The sequence below is a fragment of the Hibiscus syriacus genome, unplaced genomic scaffold (genome assembly GCF_006381635.1).
Source record: "Hibiscus syriacus cultivar Baekdansim isolate YM2019G1 unplaced genomic scaffold, ASM638163v2 tig00002237_pilon, whole genome shotgun sequence".
Classification (NCBI taxonomy): Eukaryota; Viridiplantae; Streptophyta; class Magnoliopsida; order Malvales; family Malvaceae; genus Hibiscus; species Hibiscus syriacus.
This window is the reverse complement of record NW_024061918.1, coordinates 1,823,341-1,845,052: the sequence shown is the minus strand read 5'-3', so window position 1 is coordinate 1,845,052 and position 21,712 is coordinate 1,823,341.

Below are 21,712 nucleotides of genomic sequence, written 5' to 3'. Positions count from 1 at the left end.
TTAAATTTGTTTCGATACTTTTTGTCCAGAATGAATGACAAACTAGGTGCACACATAAAGTGTCGATACATTTAAAATTGTATCGACCCCGAAAACATCGAAACCAATAATTACAATGTAATAGGTAAATTTACAATGTAACCGGTAGAAATATACCGGTTTTATGAGAAAATAGGTCTACATAATGTATCGACACTTTTTAAATTTGTGTCAATACTTTTTGTCCAGAATGAATGACAAACTAGGTGCACGCATAAAATGTCGATACATTTAAAATTGTATCGATCTCAAAAACATCGAAACAGATAATTACAATGTAATAGGTAAATTTACAATGTAACCAGTAGAAATATACCGGTTTTATGAGAAAATGGGTCTACATAATGTATCGACACTTTTTAAATTTGTGTCGATACTTTTTGTCCAGAATGAATGACAAATTAGGTATACACATAAAGTGTCGATACATTTATTAAAGTATCGATCCTAAAAACATCGAAAACGATTATTATAATGTAATAGGTAAATTTACAATGTAACCGATATAAATATACCAATTTTATGAGAAAATATGTCTACATAATGTATCGACACTTTTTAAATTTGTGTCGATACTTTTTGTCCAGAATGAATGACAAACTAGGTGCACGAATAAAGTGTCGATACATTTAAAATTGTATCGATCCCAAAACATCGAAACCGATAATTACAATGTAATAGGTAAATTTACAATGTAACCGGTAGAAATATATTGGTTTTTTGAGAAAATAGGTCTACATAATGTATCGACACTTTTTAAATTTCTGTCGATACATTTTTAAATTATGCATGTTTTTTTCCTTTATTATTTATATGTTAAAAGAATCGATACAAACTCCAAATCAAAAAATCTTAAACTAAAGGCAGAAAAGAACTCTTCGACTTTGACGAATACCAGCATTGATAATAGTTACGATCAGATATTCAGGTAAATTTATCGATATTTTGCCATAAATTAGGGTTTGATTAATTTCCAGATTGGACTCTTTTTTTTCTTAATGCGTTTTTGTTCCAATATAACAACTTCCACACCCAAATTGCTCCAAAACGTCAGAGGCGCAGTGCTTTTTAAACTTCTTCTCAACCAAGCACTTCTCAACGACAACCTTCTTCTCAACCAATCGTTTCTTCTGAGCAAATCAGGTCGTTCGAAACTCTGAACTTTAGAACTGATGAGGAGAAAAAAAGATGGCAGAGGAGTTTCAAAGTAAGGAAGATTCGTCCTGAACGTGTCATTGACTTGAGTTTCTTGTTCGATGATAAATATGATTTTAGTTTTAAATCTACGTTTACATCTTAGGGTCGGCTTGAATTCCTTGGTGTAGAACCAAAATATTACCCCAACTTAGTTAGAGTCTTTTACGATAATGCTTCATTCGAGCTTGAGCCTAATAAGAATACTATAATAGGAATTAATACCCATGTCATGGGGAATGATATATATATATATATATATATATCTGGGTACTATTGCTTTGGGTATAGGTGTCGAGAATAAAAGGGATTCATATGAAAATGATTTAGATACTACAATACAACGGGTTACTAGAAATAGCCCAATTCACCTAGATGTAGAGTCGAGAGTGTTTCACAAAATGCTCACTTGGTTTATTCGGCCTACTGGGGGAAAATATTCAACGATTCGAGACAACGATTATTGGTGGTTAGCAAAATATAAATCCAAAAAGACTCCAAACATTGCTAAACTGATATTTAAGACAATTGTATATATGGTCACAAAGGAAACATCAATTTCAACTTCACTACCACATGGTTGTGTCATCACCCATCTGTTGAATAAGAAAGAAGTTGATTTTTTGTTTGACTACCTTGTTTGAATTAACCTGCAAGATTGACATGTTATTTATTACCAGAGTGGGATATGATTTTGTTGAAAATGTTGGTTGGAAGGGTGTCAAAGATGTCGGATTAGATCAAGAGAATGAGGAAATGAACCCTATTGGCCATGAAGATAACCAACCAATGGGATACGCAATGATGGAAGAAGCTCCAGGTGGAGAAGATGTCACAATTAAGACATGATGGAATACATGGTCAATTTTATAGGAGCATATTGATTCCCTTGTGAGCGAAATGATAGCCGATATTGCATCATTGCACGATGAAGTCTTCATCTTGCGTGAAGAATTATGTCAACGACATCAAACGAGTTAGGTAATTAATTATTTATGTTTCTAAACATTTACACATTGTAAAATGTATTTTATTTTCTTTTAACAGATGTGGACAACCAAGCGTTCAATGAAGATGACGATAAAGAAGAAGAAGAAGATGATGATGATGATCCAAACAAGTAAATCGTGTCTGCAATGCCGCCTACAAGAAAACTTGTAATTTTTTATGTCAATGGTGTCCTTGCCTACTTCTCAAGATATTCAAAAGGTTTTAATTCTGTTCATTTGTATCCATTATTTTAACATATAAGCGTACAACTTTAATCCCATTTTCTTCATATTGTAGATGTTATGCTCAGAATAAGAATATATGAATTTATGCATTTTTGTGTACAAAATTTTGTTGTTGCCATTTGGTTTCCAAGATGAGGTTAGAGCTGTTGAACAATTAAATTATTATAGCAAAAATCATTAATATACAATTAAATGTTAACATTCAAACTTGATTACAATCTCAGGCAAAACATCGACCGTGTACTTCAGAAACTATCTTTGTTGTCTGACTAGTTTCTATTCATTTGGGTAAGATGAATGTCATTACACTTTGCTGACTTTTATTTCTCTATGATTCCTACATATTTATGTTCGACTTTTTGTGAACATGATCAAGGAAAGTGCAAAAAAGAAGATAATGTTACCTACTGTAAATGTCTCAATGATGTTTGGTATGTGTTTCCTGATTTTAACGCCCTAATTACACTGTTGGTTGATGATTCAGAGCGAAAAATGATTTATAATCCGGTAAGTTACATTTATGCCATATGTTTTTCCAGTTAAACAGGTGTTCATATATTGATTGATTACCAATTTATGCTTTTATATAGAAATACAATTACATATGTCCACATCCCTTTGACGCTTCCTATTCGGATGACAATGCTCTAGGTATGACACAAATTTATTCCTGCTTATGCAAATTTAGTTTCTTGTTAGTAAAATTACACCTGATTAGTTTGATAATTGAAATTATTTATATAGGTCCTCAGAAAAATGCGGTAACATACGAGAGTATTAGGAAAATTTGTTGAAGACGCCTAATGTTCTGGACTTTGTTAGAAATAACCCTTTTTCATCGGATTAATTTCATTGTGGGTGCTTTATTTGAACATTGTTATGTATAAATTTATTGTGTATGTATGTTTTTGTTTGATTATATTGTGTGTATATTTTCATTCGGTTCACATAATACACATAATGCATTATTTTCAATTTAAAAATACTAAAACATATAACACAGTAACTATGTATTTTAATATTCCACAATATAACATGTGACTTATACAGTAAATATTCCATTCGGATGGGCTGTGCATAACAATCTATCTCTATCTCTTCTTATCTTTCATGTGAGTACTTTATTCTCATGTGACAAGTGTGACAACCCCATCAACTCACAACTCAGCTTTGAACTGAATCAATATTGTCTTTTATCGGCTTGCCTTGATGGTTCATAATGCATGTTACTTGAACAATATGGATCAATTATGCAATTTTCATGTTCAATTTAACACTGCATTTCATGTTCATTTCATATTTAATTGGAGTTTGAATTTAAATTTCAATTTGAGTTTGAATTTCAACATAAATTTCGACTCCACTATAAATATTAGCCCAAGCCTTTGTTCCATCCAAATAACAACTTACTCAATGGATGCATCGGGAGGTAACATCAAATTTCATTTCTAAGGTAATAACTTATCTTTTTCAAAACTTATTGACTTAGACAATTTGCATGTTATGATTGATTATTCCTAATTTTTATTATTTTATTTTTCCCAACTTTAAATGCGATGGAAATCCCGACCATTGTAATTTTTGGTTAACAAGCAGAAATATTGGATATTTGAAGAATGCCTTTCGAATATTATCCATTTCAACCAGCTCATTGAGATAGGTTAACCCTAAACTGAAACCGTCTTAACGAAACATACTTGATGTAGAAGCAACAGTAGATTTAAAATCTCAATGGTGATGCATTTGGTTCTCAAACAGTTAAAGCGTCAGAAACGGTTTGGACGTATGATCTGGGTGGTATACGGGAAATGCAACAAAGGGAAACTAAAAATCCCGATAATTGAGGGCTACAACTTGTAATAATAACAAAAATAATTGAAGGGTACATGTGTATAAAATATCGATACTTTGCTAAATTAAAAATGTAAACGGTAAAATTCTATCGGTGCAATGATAATAGGCGTACATGACAAGCATCTCAACTTGTCATTTACGACTATTTTCATTATACCGGAGAACTTTTATCCGTTTACATTGTTAATTGTGCCGATACTTATGCTTTACGTGTGTATCTTCCATTATTTAACATTATTATTAAAAGATCTAGCGTTTAAATCTCGAGAATTTTTGGATGCATTTTGTTGCATTACCCGTGTACCACCCAAATCATAAGTCCAAAATGCTTCTGATGCTTTAAATGTTTGAGAACCAAATGGATCGCCTTCGAGATTTTAAAAATGCAGCTGTTTCTACATCAACTATGTTTCTCTCAGACAGTTTTAGTTTACGATTATCCTATCTTCATGAACTGGATGAAATGGATAATATTCGAAAGGAATTCTTCGCATATCCAGTCTTTCTGCTTGTTACTCAAAATTATGATGGTCGAGATTTCCCTCACGTTTCATTTAGGTTGATTGCTCCGAATATATAACGACATTTGATCTATGAATCATTGTTGGTTGATTGGTCGGCCTTTTATATCCATATTTGCTTCTCTGTATACCGATACATTTGAGGATTGTTGAAATATCAATACTAGTTATTAATGTATTTTATATTTGTGTACAAATGTATCGAAACACATTATTAAAGTATCATTTTCTATAATCTCCACAACAAAGTTTCCATACTTATAATTTCTAAATAAGTTAAAATTTGAGAAAACAGTAAAAATTTAAACAATCGATTAAATATAACAGATTGAAAATGGACACAATGGGTTTCTCTAATTTCGCCTATAAAGTATTGATAACTTACAAAAATGTATCGACACATAAAGTTTCCAACAAAGTGTAGATACATTTATAGTAAGTATTGATCCTCAAAACATCAAAATCGATTATTATAAAGTAATATGTAAAATATACCAGTTTAATGGGAGAATAGGTAAACAAATCTGTCGATACATTTTTTAAAAGTATCGACCCAAAAAATATCGAAACCAATAATTATAATGTAATAGGTAAATTTACAATGTAACTGGTAGATATACCGGTTTAATTAGAAAATAGGTCAACATAATGTATCGACACTTTTTAAATTTGTGTTGAACTTTTTTGTCCAGAATGAATGCACAACGAGATGCACGCATAAAGTGTCGATACTTTTATAAAAAGTATCGATCCCAAAAACATCGAAACCTATAATTATAATGTAAGAGGTAAATTTGCAATGTAACCCGTAGAAATATACCGTTTAATTAGAAAATAGGTCTACATAATGTATAGACACTTTTTAAATTTGTGTAGACACTTTTTAAATTTTTGTCGATACTTTTTGTCTAGAATGAATGACAAACTAGGTGCACGCAAAAAGTTTCGATACATTTAAAATTATATCGATCCATTTAAAATTGTATCGATCCCAAAATCATCGAAACCGATAATTACAATGTAATAGGTAAATTTACAATGTAACCGGTAAAAATATACCGATTTAATTAGAAAATAGGTCAACATAATGTATCGACACTTTTTAAATTTGTGTTGATACTTATTGTCCATAATGAATGCCCAACGAGGTGCACGCATATGATGTCGATACATTTTTTTTAAAAGTATCGATCCCAAAAAATCGAAACCGATAATTATAATGTAATAGGTAAATTTACAATGTAACCGATATAAATATATCGATTTAATTAGAAAATAGTTCAACATAATGTATCGATATATTTTAAATTTGTGTCGATACTTTTTTTTCCAAAATGAATGCCCGAACGAGGTGCACGCATAAGGTGTCGATACTTTTTTTAAAAGTATCGACCCCAAAAACATCGAAACCGTTAATTCTAATGTAATAAGTAAATTTACAATGTAACCGATATAAATATACCTGTTTTATGAGCAAATAGGTCTACATAATGTATCGACACTTTTTACATTTGTATCGATACTTTTTGTCCAGAATAAAAGACAAACTAGGTGCATGCATAAAGTGTCGATACATTTAAAATTGTATCATCCCAAAAGCATCGAGACCGATAATTATAATGTAATAGGTAAATTTACAATGTAACCGATAGAAATATACCGGTTTAATTAGAAAATAGGTCTACATAATGTATCGACACTTTTTAAAATTGTGACGATATTTTTTTTCCCAGAATGAATGACAAACTAGGTGCACGCATAAAGTGTCGATACATTTAAAATTGTATCGATCCCAAAAATATCGAAACTGATAATTATAATATAATAGGTAAATTTACAATGTAACCGGTAGATATATACCAGTTTAATTAGAAAATAGGTCAACATAATATATCGACACTTTTTAAATTTGTGTCGATACTTTTTATCCAGAATGAATGCCCAACGAGGTGCACGCATAAAGTGTCGATACTTTTATAAAAAGTATCGATACCAAAAACATCAAAACCTATAATTATAATGTAATAGGTAAATTTGTAATGTAATCGATAGAAATATACCGTTTAATTAGAAAATAGGTCTACATAATGTATCGACACTTTTTAAATTTGTGTCGATACTTTTTGTCCAGAATGAATGACAAACTATGTGCACGCATAAAGTGTCGATACATTTAAAATTGTATCAATCCCAAAAACATCGAAACTGATAGTTACAATGTAATAGGTAAATTTGCAATGTAACCGGTAGAAATATACCAGTTTAATTAGAAAATAGGTCAACATAATGTATTGACACTTTTTAAATTTGAGTCGATACTTATTGTCCATAATGAATGCCCAACGAGGTGCACGCATTGGTGTCGATACATTTGATAAAAGTATTGATCCCAAAACATCGAAACCGGTAATTATAATGTAATAGGTAAATTTACAATGTAACCGATATAAATATACCGATTTAATTAGAAAATAGGTCAACATACTTTATCGACAAGTTTTAATTTGTGTCGATACTTTTTGTCCAGAATGAATGCCCAAACGAGGTACACGCATGAGGTTTCGATACTTAAAAGTATCGACCCCAAAAACATCGAAACTAATAATTATAATGTAATAGGTAAATTTACAATGTAACCTGTATAAATATACCGGTTTTATGAGCAAATAGGTCTATATAATGTATCGACACTTTTTAAATTTTTGTCGATACTTTTTTTCCAAATGAATGCCCAACAAGGTGCACGCATAAAGTGTCAATACATTTAAAATTGTATCGATCCCAAAAACATCGAGGCCGATATTTATAATGTAATAGGTAAATTTACAATTTGACCGATAGAAATATACCGATTTAATTAGAAAATAGGTCTACATAATGTATCAATATTTTTTAAATTTGTATCGATAGTTTTTTAAATTACGTGTGTTTTTTCCCTTCATTATTTATATGTTAAAAGCGTCGATACAAACCTTAAATCAAAAAGTCCTAAAAGAAGAAGAGGACTCTTACACTCTGAGGAATAGCAGCGTTCATAATAGCTATGATCAGATCTTCATGTAAATTTATCGATATTGTGATATTCAAATTAGGTTTTGATTGATTTACAGATTGGACACTTTTTTTCCTTCATGTGTTCGATAAGTATGTTGTCGAAACCCTAATTTTTAGAATTTTAGTCTTCAAAAATAGGGGTTAGGTTTTAAAGTTCGTTGTTTTTGAATGGACCTATTATAGGTTGAAAGTTCAATCTTTGTTTGCGAAGATTATGACCTTCAAATGGCCCCAACGTATCAACATTGAAGAAAATTGAAAGATACCAGTAAGTATCAATGTATTCATGTAATTGTTCTTGAAATGGTAATTGGATTAAAGTATTTAAGAAATTTTACTTGATTACAAATTTCAAATCTCTACAGTTTGACTGAATACCAAAGGATAAAGGAAGCTCATAATCATGTTGACTGTATAGACAATAAAACCCCCTTGCAGGGTCCAAATGGTAAGCAAGAAATTGGCAAGGCAAGCTTTCTTTGAGGGTTTAGGGACTGAATCCCTCCAACATAAGGAGTGCATGAATGAACATTACATATAATAGTTGTATTTAGTTGTTGAAGAATTGTTCTTCATTTTATATAAGGATAGTTGTAATGATATCCGTTCACGTTTCGGGACCAATTAGTTAGATGCATGCAGTACCCTATATCCTCGAGGCAGAGCAAAAGAAATCTGACACTTAAAGATTTATCAAGAGCGGTAGCTTTTTCTCTACATGAAGACCGAACCTAGAATCAACTTTGCAATTATGCCTATACTGCTGAACAGAACCTGCTGAATGATAGGATTTGCACACAACTGCAAGCATTTTATGGAAAATCCTGAGTTCTCTGTTGCATAATTTTAGCAGAGTAGTTGGGTTTAGGGTATAAAATTCTCGCATTTGTGTGCAAATCCTATAATTCAGCAGGTTCTCTTCAGTATGATAGGCATAATTGCAAAGTTGATTCTAGGTTCGGTCTTCATTCAGAGCAAAAGCTACCACTTTTGGTAAATCTTTAAGTGCCAGATTTCTTGTGCTCTGCCTCAAGGATATAAGGTATTGCATGCATCTAACTAATTGGTCCCAAAACGTGAATGAATATCATTACAGCTATCCTTATATAAAATGAAGAACAATTCTTCAACAACTGAATACAACTATTATATGTAATGTTCAATCATGCACTCCTTACGTTGGAGGGATTCAGTCTCTAAAACCTCAAAGGAAGCTTGCATTACAAATTTCTAGCTTACCATTTAGACCCCCAGGTTTTATTGGCTATGTAGTCAACATGATTAACTTGGATAATCCCAGTTACAGAACTGATCCCAACCATGATTTAAGGGAAACTATATTCTACAGATTGTTTGGCAAGGTTAAAGTATTGGAGTATCCAAGTACCGGTTAAAAGTAAGCAATTACTGCATTGACACCCAATTGACGATTTCCTTTGCTTGACATCTTTCAAGTGCATTGTATATGTATTTGTATAAATCTAACATTCTGATAACCCTTTATCAGCTTTGTATAAGTAATAGTTAAATTTACAAGGTACACGGTAAAATTATGCCGGTATAATGATAATATCATAAACTTTTATATATTATCAATACTTTGTTATATCGATCTCGATACTTTAATTCCACCTAAAGGCTATTACTTTTAAGTAATATTATACATGGGAGGCTCAAACGCACACAATATATATATATATATATATATATATATATTCCATACTTATAATTCCGAAACCTATTACTTTTAAGTAATAGGTTAATTGACAATGAAAACAATTTAATTCATTCGGTATCGTGAAAATATAAGTAAACAATGTACAAGGTTCTAAGGCTCCATTTAACCACACACACATTATATATATATTCCATACTTATAATTTCAAAATCTATTACTTTAAAGTAATAGATTAATTTCCAATGAAAACTGTTAAAGTCAATCGGTATCATTATTATATGCGTAAACAATTACCATATTGATAAAGCTTGATAACAAACAAATCAAGTGATTAACCATTATGTTATCGTGGATTCCTAATGGTTCCATCAGTTTAAATTTTGTTAACATTTATTCCTAAGGTAAGTTTATCATAACTGATAACAAATTAAGTTAGTAATGACCTATTTTGTTATCTTCGGATTTCTAAGGCCCCATCAGCTTTAATAATGCGCAACCTATTACGTTACATAAGCTCTACCTAATATGTTATTATGCTTGATAATGTTTCCAGTAATTAACCGGTTATGTTATCCTTGGTAACATTTTAGAAGTTTGCCTAATATGTTGTAATAACAAATTAAGTAATTAACCTATTTTATTATATAAGCGCTACCTATTATGTTATATAAGTGCTACCTAATATATTATTGTGCTTGATAATGTTTCCAGTAATTAACTGGTTATGTTATTCTTGGTAACATTTTAGGCGTTTAACTAATATGTTGTAATAACAAATTAAGTAATTAACCTGTTTTATTATATAAGCGCTACCTAATACGTTATATAAGCGCTACCTAATATGTTATTGTGCTTGATAATGTTTCCAGTAATTAACCAGTTATGTTATCCTTTGTAACATTTTAGGCATTTACCTAATATGTTATAATAACAAATTAAGTAATTAACATATTTTATTATATAAGCGCTACCTATTACATTATATAAGTGCTACCTAATATTTTATTGTACTTGATAATATTTCCGGTTAAATGATATAATATAACCAGTCTACATTTTAACCGGTCACTTGTTTAACCAGTCACGCCGTTTTTTAGCCATTTTTTAACCGCCGCACAGCAGAACTTCCGGCTTTACGTAAGGGCTAAGAATGATAACATGTAGTTTTACAATTAATAGTCAACCAGAGTTTTATGTGTTGGTTTTGATTGTTATAATTTATTTAGGAAAATTTTATAACACTTGACGAGTATCATTAATGATGAGTGTTATTAATTTAATTTATAAAAATTTAAAATTCTAAAAGGCTCAACATATAATTATAAATTAGCTAAAAATTTAAAGATGAATTATTTAAATCTAACTATTGTCCCCCCCTTTTTTTTATTTTGAACACATATTTGTTTTGAAATTTTGTCAATCAGGTCACTCAACTATTTAATTGCATTCAATTAAGCCACTTGTCATTAATATTTAACAGAAAACTGACGCGGTAGTTAAAATATATGGTATAATTACACATTTGGTCATTGTTACTTATATATTCTATCAATTTGGACCTAATTTTAATAAATTAAATTAAACTTAACCCTCAAATCAAATGGTGTCATGTGTAATGACATATGTCACCATCTAATTGGACGATTAAATTTGTTTTAATTTATTTTTAATTTAATATATATTTTCTCACCAATCAGAGGGTAACACCCTCTAGATAAAAAAAGTTTTGGGCGTTTAAATGATGCCCAAAGGAGTCAGACCTGGGGTTCCTAGGTTGAAGAAGCAAGGTTCAACCATTGAGCCAAAATAATTATTTGGTTTAAACTTTACTATATATGTTATACATGTTGTATATTAGTGTAAACTTAAATTCTTAATATGTTATATATCTTAACTTAAATTCACATAGTAAATTAATTTTATATCTTTAAAAATATTTTTTATCATAACATATTAAATATATTTTATTCTTTCTATAACATAAAAATATATTTTATTCTTATTTTAATTTAAAAAATATAATTTAATATTATCTTAAATTAAAATATATATTTTATTCTTATTTTAAATATTTATATTTTATTCTAAAAATAATTTTAAATTTAAGATAAAAATAAATATATTTTTTGTAGTTAAGCTAAAAATAAAATATATTTTTGTAGCTAAAATAAAATATATTTTTAAGTTAAGATAAGAATAAAATATATGTTTTAAGTTAAAATAAGAATTAATTACATTTAGTAATTTAAGGTGAGAATAGAATATAATTAATAATTTAAGTGAAAAATATAATTTACATAATAAGTTAAGATAAGAATAATGTAACACTCAAATCCTATTAAAATGAAACTCGGTGGGTTTGGGAATTACACGAGACCATCGAAGTGGCTAACCCATTTTTTCTTTTCTTAAAACATTAATTCATCGCATTTAAAACAAAATAAGATAGTAATAGTTAAGTTTACAAACCGAGGAGCTCCCAAAATAATTTATCAAATAAAGTAATTTAAGAGTTATAACTCAATTAAAAAAAGTCTATGATAATACATGCACGCTATAATAATCAAGACATACTCTATTGCTGCTAATATCTAGAATTTGACTATCTGGCAATGAACTCCCGAATATGGCACCTACTAACATGCGAACAGAAACAATTTCGAACGCTAAGCTATGAGCTCAGTGCCACATAAATGACTCCACTATACTGCATGCATCCACTAGCTACGAATGATTAGCAAGTTAAGTCATGGTACAACAGTATGCAATAGGCATAATTCATAGCATGAGGATGTGCAACACATCATCAAAAGGATTACAACGTGGTTTGCCATTAGATAACGGAAGTGCCTTAGCACTAATTCTAAAGTGCCTCTGCATTGATACAAAAGTGCATTCACACTGATACAAAAGTTCCATAGCACTAGAGAAGATAATTCGGATTCCTCTACATATATATTTGAATAGTACGTGCAATTGCTTAAATGACTCGCGTGTCCTCGTCATTTTCTAGTGGCAAACAAATGCTAGTTTTATGCCATGAAATTTTTGTTGTCGTTTATAAGGGTTTTGAAAAATATTATCACTTGTAGTCTTATTTAAGAGCCCTTGGTGTTCCCATAATCCGCTTTTAAACTTATGAAGTTAACAAAGTTTTTTTCCCAAAACAGCTCCTCAGTACCGATACTCAGCCTGTCAGTATCGATACTGGCCCTATGGTATGATACTAAGGCCAGTATCGATACCAATTTTAGCTTTGACATTTGTATTTTAATCCCAGTATCGATACCCTGATGGAGAGTATCGATACTCTCTCTATGGTATCAATACCCCCATGGGTATCGGTACCGAATTTGGCTACTAGAATCCTTAATTTGTCACCAGTATCGATATCATCCTATGAGTATTGATATCGGACCCCGAGTATCGATACTCCTTGAAGGGGTATCGATACTCACCCTCAAAATTTCCTCAATTTTACCCTATACGAAGAGTACCAATACCAACAGAGTAGTGTGCCCTGTCTAGGCACGAATATGGCTTCCTAAACCTCTCATAAGCCATTTAAGGCCACCCAAAGGCTTGTTAAATTTTATGGGGTTTATTAGCAATACAAAGAGTCATTTTTAACTCAACAAAAAAATATCAATTAAGCCTGCTACTATTAACACCCACTTAGCACCAAATGAACACATAAGTAAATGAAACATATTTCATGACTTACATATGGTAGAATGGAGTTTCTTACGTGTTACCTTAGCTCTAGTTGAAGAAAAAAAAGGCTCCAATAGTCACCCAAGCACCAACTTATCTTTGTTCTTGGCTTTAGAATACTCACCAAGCTCCTTGACTAGCCAAAGCAACAAGGAGGTTAAAAACTGATTTTAATGCTCTAAGTGTTTAGAAACATATTTCTAAACACTTAGAAAGAACTTAGAAACACTCTTACGTTCAGAAATCAAAACCTCTCTAAAACCCACATTTTGGCCACCATGCCAAACCTTAAAATTCTTAGCTAGAAATAGAGCTCTAAGGGTGTAGATTTCATTTCTTACCTTTAGAATTTTTTATAAGCCTTGTTACACAATGAAGCTCTCACTTTTTTTTCAACTTTGAGGATGAGGAAGATATGAGAGAAGAGAGGGAGAAGATGACAAGAGTGGAGAAAAATAGAAGAGATATGTTTAGAACCCCCTGCATTTACATTATCTTTAATTACTATTCAACCTTTTTTCAAACAAGGGGTTAATTATTCCCTTGGTCCCTCTTCTTTTATGCCTACAACAAAAATACCCTTTTTAACACTTAGTGAGCTTCCTACAAGCCTAAACCGTTCATTCTTGACCCAATTAAAATTGAACTTATTTAGCACCCTAAGCCCAACGTCTAATACCCGAAACTACTAACTCGATTTTCAGGGTGTTACAAATAAAATATATTTTTAAGTTAAAATAAAGACTAAAATATATTTTTAAGATAAAATATGAATAAAATATATTTTAAGTTAAGACAAGAACAAAAAATATTTAATAAGTTCATATTGAAATAAAATATATTTTTAATGTTAAAATGTAAAATTAACTTAATATATGAATTTAAGTTAAGATATATAAAATATCAAAAATTTAAGTTTACATTAACATACAACATAAATAACCCCATATTCGATTCCCATAAGTATCATTTAAATGCCCAAAATTTTATTTCCTCTAGAGGGTCACCTTCTGATTGGTGAGAAAAATATATTAAATTAAAAATAAATTTAATCATTTAATCAGATGGTGACATACGTCATTACACTTGGCATCATTTGGTTTGAGGGTTTAGTTTATTTTTATTTATTAAAATTAGGACCAAATTAATAGAATATATAAGTAATAGTGATCAAATGTGTGTAATTATATCAAATATTTTAACTACCACATCATCTTCTCCGTTAAATATCAACGAAAAGTGGCTTAATTGAATGCAATTAAATAGTTGAGTGACTTGATTGACAAAATTTCAAAAATTGTGATCAAAATGAAAAGGGACAATAATTAGGTGGTCAAAGTTATATTTTACCCTTTATTTTAAATAATTTACCTTTAAATTTTTAATTAATTTATAATTATACGTCGAGTTATTTAGAATTTTAAATTTTTATAAATTAAATTTGTTGTCACTCATTTTTGTCCGGGGTTTATTTAGTATATATACAATAATATAATGTAGTTTTTGAATTTTGTTTTTGAAAACATATAATATATAGTTTTTAGAAAATGTTTTTTGAAAGCATATAATATATAGTTTTTAAAAATCATTTTTGAAAATATATAATATGGTTTTGAAAATACGTTTTTGAAAACATATATTATATAGTTTTGAACACACATTTTTCAAAACGTATAATATATATAGTTTTAAAAACGATTTTTGAAAACGTAAATATATAATTTTTGAAAACATATTATTTTTGAAAATATAATATTATATAGCTTTTATTATATATTATTTTTATTTTTATTATTTATTTATTTTTATTTTTTAAACAGGTCCAAGTCCAAAATCGGGCCCAATTCAGTCCATATTGCAGGCCAACCGAGCCAGCCAACATGGCCCAGCAAAGCAAGCCCAGTTAGGAAGAGAGGGTCTTACCCAACCCAAATCAACCAAGGTTTTACCCTAAACTTTAGCTCCGCTCAGGGGGGCTTGAATGGCGCGTGAGGACCACACGCCGGTGTTAAGCGGCCACTTCGGTGCCAAACAACTAAATCACGACAGATCCAGAAAAAAGCCGAAGGGGAACACCCTATATTCTCCAAAAATAACACAATGTACACACAATCCCATAAAAAATGAGATTACAACAACCCGAGTAAATCGGGATATGGGAAATGACCCCGGAAAGTCTCTCTGGGCATGGCTATAAAAGCCCCTGCAAAGTATCATCAAACACGACAAGAAAAAAGAAGCATCGAGCAGCAAAAAAAGCAAAACATTCAAAATAGCAAGAGAAAAATCACAAAAATATCAAGTATTCGGTTTTAGGGTGGCACAGAGGAAAGCACAATAGTATAAAGCCAAGGGTTGCCGAAAAATGAGAAATCTTCGCCAAAAAAGGTAAAACCCGAGAACTCTTTTTTAGATCTACGTCGAGGGAGGCGTTTTCTTGGGATTTGGGGCTTGGATTTCGCTTCACGGGGTCGAGAAGAAGCTTGTAGGTAAGTTTTAGTTTTTTGGCCACCGGTGATGGTGGTCAGAGCGGAGGTCGATGGTGGTCCGGGCGATGGGGTTTCGTTGGTGAGTGACCGGCCTTTGGCCGGTCGAGGGAACATTTGAGAGAGTTTCTTTGAGATAGGAGAGTTTTAGGAAATAGGTAAAAAAAATGAAATAAAACGGTGTTTTAAGGGCTATTTATAGGGGGACCTTTGTTTAATTCGTAAATTCTTAAGTTATTTTAGTCCCTAAAGTTTTAATCCGTAATTCATTTTGGTCAATTTAATTTTTTTATATTTATGCAATTTGTCCCCCCGTAACTTCTTATTTTCTTCTTACAACTTTTAATTAATTTCAATTTGATCATTGATTTTCAATTCTTTTCAATTTGGTCATTTTAATTCAAATTTCCTTTTTGATTCTTTATTTTATTATTTAACATTAATTTGATTTATTTTTAGGTCAATTTCAAATCCTTCAATGGTAAGTAAGTCAGATCGAACTTTTAAATTTTAATTAAGCCTTTAATTTTCGTAATTAAGACAACCGAGAAATTAAATTAGTACCAAAATGGCGGTACATGGATGCTAATCCTTGCCTGACTATAATCGGCTCCCGAATCTGATTCAATTCTGGTAAAAATGCAGATCAGGTAAAATGGTAAATTAAGGTATCCGATTGACCTAATTTTAAAAGATCGGTGGCGGTTCTAACACATTAATTCAAGTCAGAACCCAATTTCGGGCCCACCCGAAGGACGATCATGATAGCTTGGCGACTCTGCTGGGGAAAGGTAAGTGAGTCAGGCTAAAATTAATTTCTGGTTGTCTTCTTAGAAATTGTAGGTTTAAATTTAAATTTATCTTTTCGATCCTTATTATTTACTTTTAATTATTATTTTTCAAATAAATAGTCGTACTGTTGCTTTTTTTAATGATTTCAGCTTTTCAAAAATTTCTCTCATGCTTTATACCCGAGCTCTAAACCTTTTTTCCGTACAGGCCTAGCAAGTAACCTTCGGGATTCATATATCTTATGTATTGGAATTTTCTCCGTACAGCCATAAGAAAATGTATTCTCTTGAGTTTAACTTGGTTTATATGAGCTTGTAATGGGAATAGGGTTGAGGTTATGGCAGGCCCAAGGGGGAACTAACAAGGAGAACTCATGTAACTTTTTTCTAGAACCTAAATCAGGATGTTGCGAGGAATTAGAGCCCAACCCGAAACTCCATTTCAAAACTTAGGCTACTTAAGTTATTTCCTACTTTATTTTCTGTTCAATGCATGCGAATTAGAAATATATGATGTTAGGATTTGTTTAGAAAATTAGTATGGGATAGAAATCATGTGGGGTAGGAATTCTTTACTTTTATTATCATTTCGATTATTATCTTTATTTTACTAACTTGTTTTCTTTTATTTTTGTTTCTTATTTTTATTCTGATCATTTACATCATTTAAAGAGGTGTTGATCCATAAAATTTTTCATTAAAACCCGAATAATTTGTATTAATGGACAAAGGGGTTGTAATGAAAGATGTGAAAAATGCAGAGGTCAAGCTATGGTAAGAGAATACTCAGAAGAAAAAGGGGGACAATCTGCAAAGTAATTATGTGTCATATCTGGTTGGTTATGCTTCTGTTAGCCTTAAGCAGAATGATATTCAGGAGTTGCGGTGCATTTGGGATAGCTGGAAAAATGACAAGAGACAAAGATTCTACCAGCGGTACAGTGATATTGCACATATGCTCTATGTCAAGATTGATGAATCTTTGATTCAAGCCTTAGTGCAATTTTGGAATTCAGGTTACAGTTGCTTTACATTCAACCAGGATGACATGGTGCCCATAATTGAGGAGTACACTACTCTATTTCATTTCAAGGAGTCAGAATGAACCGGGTCTACGCCAAATATATCAAAAGTCAACCTTTCAGGAATGGGTTGATAAAGGTTACAGGGGTAGATGAAAAGTGGGTAACTTATCGGATTCAACACAAAGGCAAGGGAGAAGGAATTTCTTGGACTCATGTCAAGCAATTAATGAAGAATTATCCTGATTAATGGAAGGTGGTTGACCTTTTCGCACTGGGTATCTATGGTTTTGTTATCTTCCGGAAACCTTTAGGATACATCGAGGCATCTGTGGTGGAATTGTTTGAACAACTACCTAAGCGAGTGAACCCTATGCCAGTAATCTTGGTCAAACCTTTTCGTTCACTAAATCATTGCAGAAGGACTGGCGGAGGATTATTTATAGGGTACACACAACTTCTTTAGGTTTGGATCCACTACCATTTCTAGAAGACTGATAGGATTTCTTACAGCCATTTCAGTACCACTTACTCTCTTTTGAAGGAATTTTTTACACAAAAGTGGCGAGAAGGCATTCCGAATGAGAAGTGGATAATTGTGTTCATGCACCTTCAAGATAAAGATATTGTATGGAGAGCCCCTTGGCTAACCCATAGTGATATCCTTTATCGATGTGGAGATTCATGAATCATAATATTACTTGTGTTATGGGGATGAGTTGACTATTCTCCTCTTTTGGCACTTCGGTAGTACGGGGCCCAATAGTTTGTCCCAATTACACATGAGATAAATAGATCAGAGTTTGCATACCATGAGGACAACTAAAAAAATAAGGTAAAATATGTAGATGAGTCATGGAAGAAAATATTTCACACAGATGTCATAGCTACTAAAGACATGCTCACTTCAGATTATATAAAATGGAGAAAGCTAATAAAGAATGACATCGTTCCCATACCAGATCATGAGGATACTCGAACCATGGAAGGGCATCTAAAATATGTTCCTTCTGAATTAGAGATAGCAAAGAAGGAATTTGAAGCTGAAAAGGAAGAGCTGAAACAAAGACTAAGGGAACTTAAAGTCGAAAGATTCCAATGAAAGTTAGATGCTGATACTCAAAAGAATCGAGAAAACAGCTAGAAAAGAAACATAAGAAAGTCTGCTTTGAGTTGGAAGATTTGAGAAAAGGGTATCAAGAGTAAGTTCAGAACAATTCTAATTTAAAAATATATTCTGAATACTAGAAAGGTGAAGTCATTAGCCTGAAAATGAAGTTCGAGGGATAGGATGAAAGAGAGACACTGAAACAACAGTTAAAGACTTCCCAAAGACGTTTGTTAGAAAACCAACACCAGAACAAACGGTTGAAGACTAAGGTAACTGATCTGGAGAGGTCTCTTCAATGACAACAAGAACATGATGACAAAACTATAACTGAGTTGGAGGCCATTGTAGATAAATTCAAGAAACAAGTAAATGAGCTTCAAATAGTCCCTTTCAATGGAGGACTCCAATGGCGTTTCCGTTAGAAACAGGACCATCAAAGAGTGAATGCTAGAGATGCAATTATTCAAGACTTTTTAGAGCAAGTACAGAAAGTGGCACGCCACTTGCACGGTTTGGAGAGAGAAGCCAGGGCGGTTCGACAAGGTATTAAGCCGATGATAGATGAAGCAAGAAGACTTGTCAAGCTATTAGAAGTTGTTTGGGGTCTTGAAGACTTAGTCAAAATATACCTTTGAGTTGTTATTATCTCTTAGAAATAAAACGTTTTTCCCAATAAAGATTATTTATAATAACATACATGTTTTTGGATCAGTACCTCGAAACTTCATGCATCATGCATTCTTGCATATTTCATATTTTTTCTTTTCTTTTCATTTCTTTACATTCACATTAACTAACAGAAAATGTCTCATCAAAAAATGGAACAAACACTAGACATACCACCTCAAGCATTGGATACACCTTATCCTCACAATACCCGTTCAAAGAAAAGGAAAATGGAAGCTAAGATCGCTCCAGAAATAACTGAAAGATAAAATAAGTCAAAATCAATAAAATACCTTGGATTCCATCACTAGGAACCAGGTCTTTAGTTTATCAGATTGTTACAAGGTTGTTTGGCCTAAATCAAATGAATACTCCCGGGGCAAGGGCATCTGAAAGGGTGATTGTACCGCCTACCCCAAAGTTGATTATCTCACCTGAAATCTTATCGAGACTTCAAGGAGACTCATCTGATGCAAAAGCACACGCATCATCCGCTGCAAAAGCACAAGCTTCATCAGCTGCAAAAGCACAAGCTTCACTAATTAACCCTCAAAATAATTCGAATTATTATCACACTCTGGATTTTTGATGAAGAATATAAAGCAAAGAAGGTGAAGGAGAAAATTAAGTTGATAGAAGATCAAATGAATATCGTTAAGGGAGAAGATAATTATTACGGGGTTAATGCTATGAAACTAAGCTTAGTCCCAGATCTAATTATTTCCCTAAGTCCAAAGTCCCAGATTTTGAGAAATATGATGGGAACAGTTGTCATTCAGCTCACATTACCATGTTTTATTGAAAGATGACAAGATAAATGGGAAATTACCAGCTCTTAATTCATTGCTTTTAGGAGAGTCTGTCAGGTTCAGCCATCCGGTGGTATAATCAGTTAAACCGTTCACACATCAGAACATGGAAAGATCTTGCCAAGTCTTTCTTAGAACAATACAAGCATGTAAATGACATGAGGCCATATTGTGTAATGATGGAAAGTATGGAGAAAAAACATAACGAAAGCTTTAGACAATATGCACATCGATAGAGGGATTTAACTATGCAGGTTCATCATTCTTTGGATGAAAAAGAAACAAGGAAGCTTTTTGTACATATTTTGAAGGCTCATTTATTCGAACATCTGGTTGTAATTACTTCTAAGAATTTCTCTGATCTGATTATGGCTGGAGAGATGACCGAGACGACCATTAAACAAGGAAAGATAGATGGAGGTGAATCAAGCAGAAGACCTCTCATGAAAAAGAAAGAAAGAGAAATCAATAGCATCAAGGCTTTCAAGACTAGCAAAGGTGTTACGATCTCTAAGTCAAAACCAACTGCAGTTGTATCATCAAGTATTTCTAGACAAGATGCTAAGGAACCAAGGAGGAAAAATGAGTATTTTGAGCAAATTTCCATGACATATAAGGAACTTTACCAGCAGCCTTTTGACACACATGTGGTGTCACCATACCCAGTAGAACCACTAAAGCCTCCATACCCCAAATGGTATGATGAAAATGCACATTGTGAGTATCATGGTGGTTTCCCAGGGCTTTCCATTAAAAATTGCCTCGCCTTTAAGAGGATCGTTCAAAGGATGTGCAACATAAACTTGATTCATTTTAATAATTCAGAATCACCTAATGTTGCACAGAACCCTCTGCCTAACAACCAAGAAAGTGGGGTTAATGCAATCATCAAGGAGAGGGGCAGAAGAGTTAAAACAAGTGTTTCTGAAGTAAAATATCCTCTGACCTGGGTATGGAGTCAGATCGTAAGGGAAGAACTTCTTGCATCACATCCTAACACATCAAAATACGAAGGTGGAAATCATTGTTGTTATCACAATGAAGAAGGACATTATGTGCAAGAATGTTCTAAATTTAAAACATTGATCCAACTAATGATGAACAGGAAAGAGATAGAATTTTATGAGAAAGATCATGACACTCCAGAAGTTGATATTTGTGCTACTGGAGATTCATCCGAAAAAGAATTCGACGCGACGTCATTTGATAATCGTATCAAAAGTAAAGGTGACAGATAAAGCACCAGCAAATATGGTAATAATGGCACCAATACCTTTTCTCTATAGAGATAGCAAACAAGTTCCTTGGAGGTATGAATGTCAAGTAAGCTCTATGAAGGAAGATGTTAGTGAAGCGGGGCATACTATTAGGAAATATCACTCCCAATAGTCTAACTTAACCTATAAACCACTCGAGCCATTCAAAGGAGATGTACTCGTAGTAAATGAGCCAATAAGGGAAGAAGAGGTTGTATGGTTCTTAAAATTGTTAAAACAAAGTGAGTACAACATTGTGGAATAATTACATAGTATCCCAGT